Here is a 12,737-nt window from a genome sequence, read left to right as displayed (position 1 = left end):
GAGTTTAGAAAAGCATCCCATGAAAGCAAATGGGTTTCATTTCAGCAGTCCCTGCCTAAAACCTCATTACATGAGTTTCTGTCCCTTCTTTACTGCTTTCCTTCACCAGGAAAGAAGGTGGAAAGAAGGCCAGCGATGTTTACAGCACACTGCCCACTGGGCAATCCAGACTGTCACACTTCTCTCAGGTTTGCAGTGGACACGCTGCAAAACACAATGGTTGTGCCTGCAGTTTGCATCCCATTACATCTCTGCATCAGGGAACTGGAAAGCAGCAAGTCCCAATACCTTCACAGAAATCCCAAAGTACTTTGTTCAGGAACTCGAGCACATGAACACTGCCACATAAATGTCAATCACCATGAATCCTAAACATTGGCCATTTGTAAAGTTTCCGACTGCAAGTCAAATTGTTATATGGTTAGAGGAGCATTTAATATACTATGAAGAGTTTAAAGTTAGCATTTCATACTCCGAGTGATTAATGGCACCATATTGTATTTCAATTACTATGAGATACTTCCCTGTAATAAACGATGACAATAATATTCACATTAAGTCAATAAAAAGCATCTCCGAAGTGTGATGTATACATGCCATTAGCACAGCCCAATGTGAAAGCATCATACAAGAAGTTAGCAACACTGATAACAGAAACCCCAGCACCCAAAGCCAGATGTCTGTGCCAGGCAGAGGCACTGCCTACCTCAGGAATCTGCACAACTTCTCCATTGCTTCTGGGCACAACTTCACAAACTCCAGCCTGCGAGCTGATCAGAAGGTGGCTGGGCATCCTACACTCATTTCCTAAGCACTGCTACTGCTACACAACAGGTCACGCCAAAGCCTTTCCTCCTCTCTTTCTTCTTCCACGTGAAGCCTCATTAACTGAAAAGGGAAATGATTTTTTTTCTCATATTCTTTTTAACCTGCTTGCTTGTTTTTTTTAGTTGCTAGCTCTGATTTGAGTGTCCAAGAGCGTCCCATGATGCTCTGAAAACATGCTCTGACTGAAAACAGGCGATTTCCACTGCCTCACACCTGGAAGATAGTTTCCCATCAGAAAGTGGAAAACTAAAAAAAAACAACCAAACCCAAATTAAAAAAAACCCTCAGAAAATAAAACAAACAAAACAAACCAACAAACAATTCCAACCCCCAACAAATGAACAAAAACCACAAAAAACCCAACCAAACAATCCCCCCCCCAAACCCAACAACAACAAAAAATCAAAAAACCCAATCCCTCCCAAAAACTAAGAAAATATTTACTTTTGAGAAACATTGAATTGTTTTGCCTTGGCATTTAAACTTAATTTTGTTTCATTTGACTAAAATAAAAAGATACTTGGCTTAGATGTCAAAACATGACAGCACATATAAAAAAACAGGTATGATATTAAATAATATCTAGAAAAAGATAACAATAAATTACTAACTGTTTAGAACAGTGTGTTTTTAGTTAGCAGAAATTGTAGTAAAACGAGCAGGTGGGAATGAAGCATTTTTTTCATCATGGAAATCAAAACAAGACATTTCACCATTATCAAAACAAGCGAGAAACCCAAATAATTCACTTTGACTTTCCTGTGGAAAATTTTGTCCAGATTGGCACATTCTCACAAAACGCTTCAATTAAAAAAAAAAAAAAAAAACAAACAAAACCAAACCCATGTGTACTTCAGATGAAAATTCCCTTCTGCCGGGGAAGGGCGTGGAGAAGCGGTATCTCTCACCATGTCTGGTACCTTTGTTCCTCCAGTTAAGGTCTGCATCCCCAGCCTGAGACCCGTACAGTCCCCCTGCTCAGTGGAGGCTCACCGCAGCGGTCCCCTGTTTCTAAGGTAAAATACCAGCAAGTTTGTCTCCCACTCTGTAAAAAGCAAGGCTCACCCTTTGCTGCAACCCTAAGAAGCAATGAGCAATGCACCAATAACAGTAGTATTTCATAAAACTCTACAAGGAATTTTAAAAAAAAAATAATAAAAAAAAGACAAAGGCGAGAGACAAAGAGAAAAACATTTTTCTTTGTAGGTCAGCTTTAATGCACCTGGTATGAGGATTGCAGGAGTGAGAAAATCTCGGAGGGAGTCATTATCTGTAGATCACTGCCCGGGCAGACCCTAATGGCCTCTCCCAAGCTGTTAGAGGCAATTATTTCAATAAGCATTTGTCCTGCAGCGAACGGCAAGGCCCGTGGCCGTGCCTGTCCAGGGTCCCTGCCGGGGAGGACACGGCCCGGGGCGGGTGCGCGGGGACAGGAGCCCCGGGCCCCTCAGGAAGCTCTGGCCGGCGCTGCCTGTTGCACAGCGGCTCTCGCCTTGCAGGGTTCCCCTGCAGCCGGGCCCGTGGCGGCCGGTGTCCCTCCGAGACTGGGAGCTGTGGCTGCCGGCCGTGGGCACGTCCCTTCTGCACCCCGCCACCAACACGCTCTGCGAAGCACTGCCGAGCCGCCCCACAGCCTGCACAGGCTGGGCTCTTTTACAAATCCCTGACGTTATGACCGACGGCTTTCCCTCAAACAATTTAGGCCTGGCTAGAGCTCCCAGCACTGCCTCCTGGTGCTGCAGCACCAGGTCCTGCAAAGACACGCGGGGTGACCGTGGGGGCTAGGCTGGGGATCACAGTTGCGTTGAAACCCTCCCACAGTGCCAGCTTCTCCGAGGGTTCAGAGAATCTTCACCCGCTTTTCTGCAGCCGGCAAGAGCTCCGCCTCGGGATGAGCACCGTGGCAGCCCTAAGGATCAACCCAGCGCAGCAGCAACAACGTAATTTTATTAACTCTTTACTCTGGTCTGAAGAAGAAAATAGCAGCTGCTTCAACAAGTCTCCATTAAGGGATTTCTTTCTAAAGACCTCTTTCATTTGTACACCTAGACTTTTCTACCAGCTTGTCAAAAGCAGGAACAAAACATGCATGACAAATACGGAGGCCATAAGCCCTGATACACACTCTGTCCAAGTCCAGTTTAAAGTGGAAATTACCGGTGGAAAACAAAGAAATCCCTGTAGTTTATCAGTCCTAGTCCCATAATGCTAATAATCTAGGTTACTAATAATAAGTGGCTCTCTTTGGCACAAATCAAACTTGTACCGCTTAATGTACAGCTGAGAGATGGAGGCAGACATAGCAGTAAAACACAAGTTGAGTCTCCAGGTCAAACCAGGCCGTGTCCTGATCACGCCACCCCCACCCCTTGCTTTTCAAGTTTCACATTATTCATTTCTTGAAACACATGTTCCTACTTAAGCCAATGGGAAATTTGCCATTGACTTCAAAGGGACCCAGAGCGAGCTCCTGCAGCAGTTGCCCTTCTTAAGGAGAAGGGCTGTGCATCCCCAGTTTTGGCAAAGCACGAGCAATCCTGCTGGCTTATAAAATCACACTTAACACCGCAAGTGCTGGGTGAAAGTTTTTTCAGGAATACTCTGCTAACCTTCATCATGGCAACTTAATGAAAACCACTCCTGAATTTCTGTAGAATTCAGAAAACAGGTTAATAAAAATTATTAAAAAGTGTATATATGCATGCTGTAGTGACTCTGCCCAGAAAGGGATTTGTCATGGTTTCTCAGGACACTCTGTGCAGCAGAACTGCACGCTTGAAAAATGCAAGAGGGCAGAGGTTCAGCCCCCACAGTTGGTCTCCCTGGGTGGCCCCTGGTGAACTGGGGGGTGGAGGACCCAAAGGGTGGAAAGCTTGTGGCCAGCGCTTTTCCTTCTTTTCCGAACAGGAGAGGGGTCATTCTTCCAACAGAGTGCTACTGACAGCAAGGGCAGGGCAGCATTGTGTGTCACCCATCCAGACCATGGAAGCCCTTCAAACACCCCTGTCAAAAACTCAGTGGTGTGTTTGTGTGTTAGCACAGAGAAGAAGTGATGTCAGAGACTGAGGCAGGCACTGAGCCGGCTCACCTGCTCGCCGGCTCACCTCAAGAATCTCTAAGTTTCTGGAGAGACATGTCTCCCTCACCCTTTGCTCCTCAAAGCTCTGTATCCCTGTTTTTCAACTCCTAGTTTTGGAAATCAGCAGGGATCCATCTGGCATGAAAGGCACCTGTCTTCTGCTTGGCAAAGCTGTGGCAGGAATGATGAGAACCAGCATCTCTACACTTGGCCACCCACAAACCAGTTCCCAAGGCAGAGTGCTGCAGAACAAGACTCAGAGCTTCTTGGCTACCACTTTATCACCTGTATAACCCCTTAATTTCTTTCCTCAGAACAACTTCTCAGCTCAGCTTCTGCACGCAACTTCCACTTTATAAAATTATTTTCTCCACTCCTTATAAAATAACCTCATAACATTCCCTGTGGCTTAACCAGTAATAACAGTTATGCACTGTCAGCAGGAATTGCTATGGGTACAAAGGGCAAGGATGACAAACTGCTGTCCCCCTGCTGAGCACTGCCCCAGAAGAAAGGACAGGCCAACAGAGCTTCCTCAACTACCAAATCAAGTTGAGCACCCAGGAATCTTCTCCAGCCAGAGAGAGCTCAGAGGGAATCAGGTATGATAGCCACTGTGCAATGTGCCACATCTGCAATTTGAGAGGGTATGGGTTTCTTTCTGGGTTCTGATGATTTGTCACTTTGGACTAAGCTTTGTCTCTCTCGTGTTTAACCCACAAACTCCTGTGTTCTGCTACCAGCACCCTAGGAATAATGGAGTGCTCTTGGAGTTGCTGCCTTATTTCCAGCAGACAGGTATCTATCTCACCCAGTGATGCAGTATTCCACCGGCTGAATGAGTATGAGATGATGTGCCAAGTGCTGCTCATGCTATAGACACAGCCCTGTAGATCCTCAAGGGAAATCAAAGCCAAGAAACAAGGATTGTAGTGAGAGAGAAGCCCAAAAGCTGACTCTCTCTCTTGAACAATATCTGTTTTTCTTTCAGCAGTTCACAGTTGCCCAGCAGGCAAGGACTGAGCCTCCAGGAGAGTTCATTTGTGAGGAATTTTTTTTTTTACAGGTTATGTGTTGCAACGTCTTGTTCAAAGATCCCTCTTCAAGCAGGATGGAGTGCAGAGAGGGAGAAGCCCTGAAGATGCATCTGCTTTTGGGATGGGAAGAGGCTGCTCAAGGGAAAAGATGTTTCCATCTTTTCTCATAACAGGAGCCCACCGTGAGATGCTCTTTAGGGGGGGAAATGCTGTGGTACCCAGGTGATGCTCCTGTGTCATGCCAGCAGAGCCAGCAAAGCCCAACTCATAAACCAGAGCAGAGTTTGACTGCAGTATCTTTGTATGAATCCTGGCCACTGCTGTGTCAAGCTAAGTACTTCACTCTTCATCCACCTCTGCTGGGGAGCATGACAAACTGGCCAGGAGGCAAACAGCACGGGCTTACTTCCCTGCACGCCAGTGTTTCCTTATTAATTCACACATCTACACTTGGCTGTGAGAGCCACACCTTCAGCAGCTTCTCGTGAGGAACAGGACTAAAGGGAAACCCCAAGGGGATGTGAAAACAGAACCCTGAGTCTTGCAACTTCCAGTCAAAGACAGGCCTTGATCTTACTGCATTGCATCTCCTTCCTCTGCAAAAAGTCTAGGGAGAAACCCCCAGTGATGCTGCTCTAAGCTTGTTTCCAGAGAACTTTCCTCCCACAGGCCCCACGTGCTGTGCACAGCAGGCCCCCTCTTGCTGTGTATGCTACCTCTGCTGTGACTCCAGCTCTTCTTAACAGGGCTCTTGCTGGCTAAAGCCAAGTCAAACCAACATTTGTCCAGAGTAATGTGTGTAATAACACAAGCCAGTCCCCAGTTACCATCTATTGAACCATGCCAATGTTCTCATATTTTATTGTAAGACTTCCTGTAAACTACCAAAGCATGATGCGACCCATTCATTAAAAGGGCACCAACTCAGAGATGCAGCACAAAAAGGTGTCTGCTGACAGTGCACAGAACCTCCCAAGGCTGCCGGGACCCCCAGCCCAGGCCACTCTCCATCACTGCAACAGCAGCCCAGAAGGTCTACAGAGTAGGAATCTCACATGGAAGCTGTAGGAGTCCAGCCTGAAGTTGAGACTCAGAGGGCTTCCTTGCAGCTCATTATTATTTATTATTTGCACTGTAGAAGCACCTGAGAGCTTACTAATATGATCAAGAGACTGTTTATGTCAGATGTGAACACCAACAGAATAGCAATGATAACTGCCCTTGCCAAGAGGTTCAGAAACATACAGATCACTTTGGGCAGAAGGGAGGACTTGAAAGACAGCAGAGAGAGTTGTTAGATCCAGATGGGTTCTGAGCTCTTGGTGAGACCCAAAGGAAATCACATTTCCCACAGGTTCCACTGGGGATGCACATCTCTGCCTCTGGAAGCTTTGCCCCACCATCATACATACACAACCACAGTGCTCTTCTTCAGCATGGCTTTGTGTCCTGGCTTTGAAAACTAGGAAACAGAGGCTTATCCCAAGGCAAACAGCCGCAAGGTAAAAATTATTACAAGAAATAAAAAAACCCTAGAGCACGTGAACAAACCACAACAGATGAAGACTCCTTCCCCACAGTGGAAACTCAATCCTGTTACATGCTGAGCATGCTCGCTGCCTTTTCAGGACAGGAAGTCAAAAAAAATCCATGACAGATCTGGATCAGACCCATTCAGCTATGATTTCTAAATTTCCCTTGAAACATCAGGCTGTTTTGGTTTGGTTGGTTTGGTTTTTTTTTTTCCCTCAGCCCAGGGAACCCAGCTGGATAATGTTTCTGCTTCAGGAGGGCATATCGTGTTTCCCCATCAAGCATCTTCTGTATCTGGCCAGTGATTAACTTGCAAAGTTCACTGAGACTTTTGGGTGCCCTAAGCTATGTTTTTGGATTAGACCCATTCCATCTCTAATCCTGGAGAATGCTTATTATCTGCCCTGCAATTAAGCCCATTGCAGTGTCCACAGGGAACTGATTTGAAAGAGAAGGTGCATGTTTTCCAGAAGGAGGGGAGGCACAGGGACCTGCTGTGCCATACTCTTGTGTCCCCTTTTGTTACTGAAGATCTGGGGAACAGCTTGTGACTCACAAGGCCAGGAGGCACCTCCACCCACTCATGCCCAGCACAGAGATGCCACCACCCTGCTTCAGTGTGTCCCATCCAGGCAGGTCAAGTGCCACTGATGGCTGCAAGCTGCAAGCTGCATGGAGATGGGAAGGGAAACAACCTCTGTTCCCTGTGTCTTGGGCTGCATCTGCCAGAAGGAAGCATGAAATACTGAACAGCCCTCCATGTCACTGAAATGTTGCTGTGCCGGCATGGGACCAACAGTATTGACCTTTCTCCAGGAACACGAGGTCTGAGGGAGATGAGGGGTTGGAAAGTGAGGTATCCAGCTGGAGGAGGAACGGGGGATTTCTGGGGCCTACAGAGTTCACTGTATGAAAGGAAATTGTCTCCCTTTTTGCTGCTTCACACTTGTTAGGATTTTGTTTCTCATTAGATGTGGACATGGATACAGGTGCACAGACACATCAGTGTATCGGGAAGTGGCAACGCTGAACAGCAGGGTCACCTCTGAACTCTTCTGTTGTGCCTCTGAAGCCACCTGGCCATAAACCACCACCACAAACCCTCCACTTTCCCGGTAGCAGCTTTCTGCACCCACGTCTGGAGAGGCTGAACTACAAATCCAAGCATGCTCCAGTGCATTTACCAGTACTTTCCACCCTCTTTGATCTTTGCGAAGCTTTACAACCAACGGCAGCCTCAAACCTACTAACCTGCAGGCACAATCTCTTCCTTTCCAGGAAGGAGCCTGAAGAATCAACAGCTCTGAATGACCCTGTCACAGGCTCTAAGCTCAGCAAAGCTGTATTAGCTCAGCCTGAGATGGAGGAGAGGAAGAGATGCAGCTGGCAGCCTAAATGCAAACGTGATGGTAGAAGAAACTGGTAGCCTGGACTGATCCATCCCGGCCGGAGAAAGTGCTTCAGCACTTTTGACTGTGCAGGAGGCCATAGGGTTTACAATTCCATCATGAGCTGTGTACAGGGTAATTCAGTGTAGCTGAAAACATCACGGGTACCAAAGGAGGTGTATTCAGTGAAACGTTTACAGTATGAATTGATATACTCCCCGATTGCTTTATGGCATCTTGTCTCTGCCCAAGCCAAAGCAAAGAAACACAAAATCAACATCCAAAAGTCCCCTGCAAATCAGCTTCTCTGGCAGGTCCCTACTAATCATCCCTTGCCATTCTTCTGGGGCAGTGGGGACACAAACATCACAAGGGAAAGCAATCAGAGCAACCAAAACTGTGCTTCTGTGCACACCAGTGCCTTGCAGGGACTCAGGAAAGTGGTGGGAGTGATTCTGCACTCCCTGCTTGGAGAGGGTAGAAAAGGTTGTTGCCAGAGGACCTTTGGCAGACTGTGATAAATTCAAGCTTCTCAGAGAAAACAGTGAAGACACCTTTCCTCTTTCTCCTGAAGAGAAGAAGGAGCAGGGAAATATCCTTTTTTCTTTTCTTTTTCTATTTTTCTCTCTTTTTTCTCTCTTTTCTTTTCTTTTCTTTTCTTTTCTTTTCTTTTCTTTTCTTTTGTTTTCTTTTCTTTTCTTTTCTTTTCTTTTCTTTTCTTTTCTTTTCTTTTCTTTCCTTTTCTTTTCTTTTCTTTTTTCTTTTCTTTCTCTGCAACGAACTGCTCTCATTGCCCCTTAATGTCAAAAATATAACCACTTCCTCTTTCCAGGTGCCAAAGAGTACTAGTGCTATAGCACAACCAGCCATACCACTTCCCTGCATCTTCATGACATTTCAGCAAGTCACAGGAATGATGAAGTTTTCTCCTCATGCAAGCTGTTTTCTTTACCTGTTACAGGAGAAATCTGTGCTCTGGCTGAAATGCCCTTCCTTACTCCCTGCAGGTCCAGCCTGCTTCCTTTGCCTGAATTTTTGTGTAGTCCTCTCTGCCCTTGAGCCCAGCTGTGCAGCAGTGGGGAGATATTGCTCCTCCTCCACATCTGATTGCGGTGCTCTCCGTGATGGGTGGCGTGGTTGGGCCAGAGCAGGGATGGGTGGCGATCTGCCAGGAGAAAGGTCAGTACAGCCTGGGAAACAAGAGCTTGGCAGAAATCGCCCTCCGTTACCTCTGGGTTGGCACAGGTAGATGCCACCTCTGGTGCTGGACTAACTGTTTTATACTCAGTGTACCACCATATTCTTTTTTTATTTAGCCTTTTCTATTTCTGCCAAGTGACAACTCCATTCTGCTTTCTCAACTGACCTCCAAAGCAGAGTATCTGAGACAATAAAAATGCAATGTCTGCCTGGAAACCACCCAGGCAAGCGGCCAGATCTGTAGCCCAGCTCTTCACCTCAAGGCTCACAGCCAAAATCCTGCCCTCAGACACAATTCCCCCTGAAGCCAGCCAGAGAAGCAGAGCAGCATCTGCTCATCAGATCTGCCCACCAGTTACAGTGTAGCCTGGGCATAGTCTGGGCTTTTTACTGGTGTAGGGCAGCTAAGCTCCACAACTGAGAACAACCTCCTCCCTGAGGGTGGAAGCTGGCAGTTCCTAAAGGACAAGCTTTCAGCAGAAAGTTCAGGATAAGATAAACAACTAGAAAGATTTTGAATTGCTTCAAATGAGAGCTACTCAGTGGCAAGCAGAGGTGATCATCAGAGAGGAGTCCTGGGCTGCAAATATATCAAACTTTGCAGTAAACTAAAGCATAAGCAACCCATAGCTTGCACAGGCCAGGCTAGAGGGGAGCTTGGACATCAGACTAACATTTCTACATATTAAAATGGTAGTTATGCTAAACAAGGTCAGAAACAAAGCACCAAAATGTTTTTCAGCTATGAGAATTACAGATTTCAAGGACAAAAATCTTAAGACATTTAGATATTTAGAGAGCATAAACTTTCACTGCTTTTGTCCTTTATTTCTCTGCCTAGGTCAGAAAAGCCTCTGCATATGCATTCGGCCTTGTTCTGACAAGCTGTTAAGGATAAATGCTTATAGACAACTTTTCCTGAAACAGGTATTTCTTGTGTAACCCTCTCAGTACAGGAGTGTGTTATAATACCCAAGTGCTGCTTCTTTCTACAGCCTTTGTCAAGTTCTCTCCTCTACACTCCTTAAAAAGTTTTCCCTTCCCAAGGTGCCCAGGAAAGGTGTTGCTTTGGCAGATTGAGGCATGCCTGGAATGGGTAACAATGGTCTGCAAGACCTCTCCAGCAGTGCTTGCTGCACTAACCTTCCTCTCGTCTTCCCACTAACACATACATTTACACATTTATGGGTATATTTATGAGAAAGAGTAGTTTATTATTCACGTCCAGCCTCACACACAGCTTCTCTGCTAAGCTAAAGATGCCAAGAATGGTCCTGTTTGAGACAACCTATGGCTCCCCAGGTGAAGGCTGGGGATGGCATCATTTTCACAAGCAGCTCGCCGGAGACACTCAGCTTCAAGGGAGCTGCCCCTGGACCGTCCAGACCTGCAGCGTCAAGTCTGTTCCTTCATTGCAACCACAGAGCGTTTTTGAAGTGGTGAGACCATTTATTTGAGAAAATTGCCTACGTCCAGTTCTTTCCTGATTACTGCAGCTCTTCACCAGCTTCATTTCCCCTTTCCCCTCTACATTTTGACTCTGCAGACTAGAGAGGTGCTTACTTTGCTTTATTCTTCTTCACAGCACCTACAAGAACTTGGGATTGGTGCAGCCATTATCTGGGCTTTCTGTAGAGGTTTATTCTGACAAGCCTTCTTCAAATGCAGTTTTCTGTCAACACAGACCCAGTTTTGGAAAAGGGAAATTGTCTTTATTGCCAAGAAAGAAAACATACCATGAACTAATCAGCACTGATGAATTCTGCGGCCTCATACTTTCACATCAGTCTGACTGGGACATCTGGGAAGAGATGTGTCTGTGCTAGTGGCATTGCACTAATTAATACCAGGTGAGGCCTGGCTCTGGCACGCTCATCCAGGTGCAAAAGGAAAAGCGAGAAGAGACATCTTAATCATGGCAAGGAAAGTGTGATGCAACTGCTCTACAAGGAGATAGTTTAGCAATCCCTGGCAGCATCTGCTTGCCCTGGCACCCAGTCCGACTTACAGAGCCGACAACCCAGCAATCAAAGGGCACCAGAGGGACATTCATCCCGCAGCCTGGTGGCCCCATACAACCCTGGCAATGCGACTGATGGGACCATGGGGCCCTCTGAACTTGAGAGCAACAAAGAGAACGTATTTCTTCTATTACTGGAAGCCCCTCCCCACCCCCATTATCTTCAAATGAGCACACTCAGTTCTGCAATCCTTCCAAAAGCAGAAACTCTGCAACTGTGCCTAGTGCCAGAACGATTTTGGGGAAGCTCTGCACCACACTAACCATTTAAGGTTAAATAGCTCATTAGCCAATTCAAACTAGCACTCAGAGAGGGCTCAGCGCACATCTCAGTCTGATTAAATGCCGTGACAGATGCCTTAGCAAGCGCACGTGCATTACTGGGGACGGCCTGGCTGGATCGGCACTAAGCTGGGCTCCTGTGGTCTGCCCGCACAGGCACCGTGCACGTCCTACTGATGCCGACGGCTCATGCTCGGGGAGTATTCCTACTCCTTCCAACATCCTCATAAGCCGCACATCCTTCCCCGGCCACCTGCGACTGGTCTGGCCACCCCCAGCCCCGGGGACAAGCAGAGGGGCGCATACAGTGCGGAAAAGGCAGGAGGATCCAACAGGCACCGCCTGCGGGGCAGCCCCAGGCCGGGTCGCGGCTCGCCCGGCGCCCGCAGCCCGAGCGCGGTCACCCCGACCACCCCTCAGCGAGCCACCCTCACCCACCGCCGCGCGCCTCGCCGCCCTCTTATATAGCGCCCTAAAAATAGCTCGCCGCGCGCCGCCTCGCGAGCCTCGGGGAAAGGGGCGGGAGCAGCGCTGCCGGCCAATCGCCGCGGGCGCCGGTGCTCGGGCCCCGCCCCCCGCGCCCCGAGCGGCGTCGCCATTGGGCCACAGCGTCTCCAGGCGCGCGGCGGGCCCGCCCCTCCCGCCCCGCCGTTTACCCTACATGGCCACGCGCTGCCTGAGTGGGCCCGCGCGGCTGCGCGCGCGGGGGGGGCCGGGCCGGGCTTGCTGAGGGAGGGTGAGAGGGAAGCGGGGAGGGAAGCGGCGTGAGGGGGGGCGGGATGTGGGATGTGGTGTCCCGAAAATAAAGAGGGGAGGGGGCGGCGGGGAGGGCGGTCGCGAGCGCGCATGGCCGCGGCGCGGGGCTGCGCGGAGCGCGGCGGGGACGTGCCCCGGTGCGGCGGCCGCGGGGTGCTCGGTGCGCGCCGGCGCCGCTCGTCCTCCTCGGCCCGGCCCCCGAACCTCGCTGTCCCTCCGCGCTGATCCTCTTTCTCTCTCTCTTTTTTAAAGTGTGACTGAAACAAAACAAAGCCAAAGGGACGCTGGATCTATCATTGGTTGATTTTCCTCCTCCTTTTTTTTTTTATGACCAAAAACAACCCCCCACCCGAGCAAACAAACACACACAAAAGCAGAAAGAAAGGGTCTTGCTCAGCAGCAGCATGGATGTCTTGGCTAGTTATAGTATATTCCAGGAACTCCAGCTTGTCCACGACACCGGCTACTTCTCAGCTTTGCCATCCTTGGAGGAAAACTGGCAGCAGGTGAATCATTTAAATTACTCCTGTAAATCTCTTAAGCGCAGACAGTCGATGCATTGAGGCTGCATTTCTGACTTTATTTTATTTTTGTTCTTTAATTTAGGGTTGGGT

Source organism: Hirundo rustica, chromosome 7, assembly GCF_015227805.2.
Source record: "Hirundo rustica isolate bHirRus1 chromosome 7, bHirRus1.pri.v3, whole genome shotgun sequence".
Classification (NCBI taxonomy): Eukaryota; Metazoa; Chordata; class Aves; order Passeriformes; family Hirundinidae; genus Hirundo; species Hirundo rustica.
The sequence above is the reverse complement of the archived record's forward strand: the minus strand, read 5'-3'. Positions refer to the sequence as shown.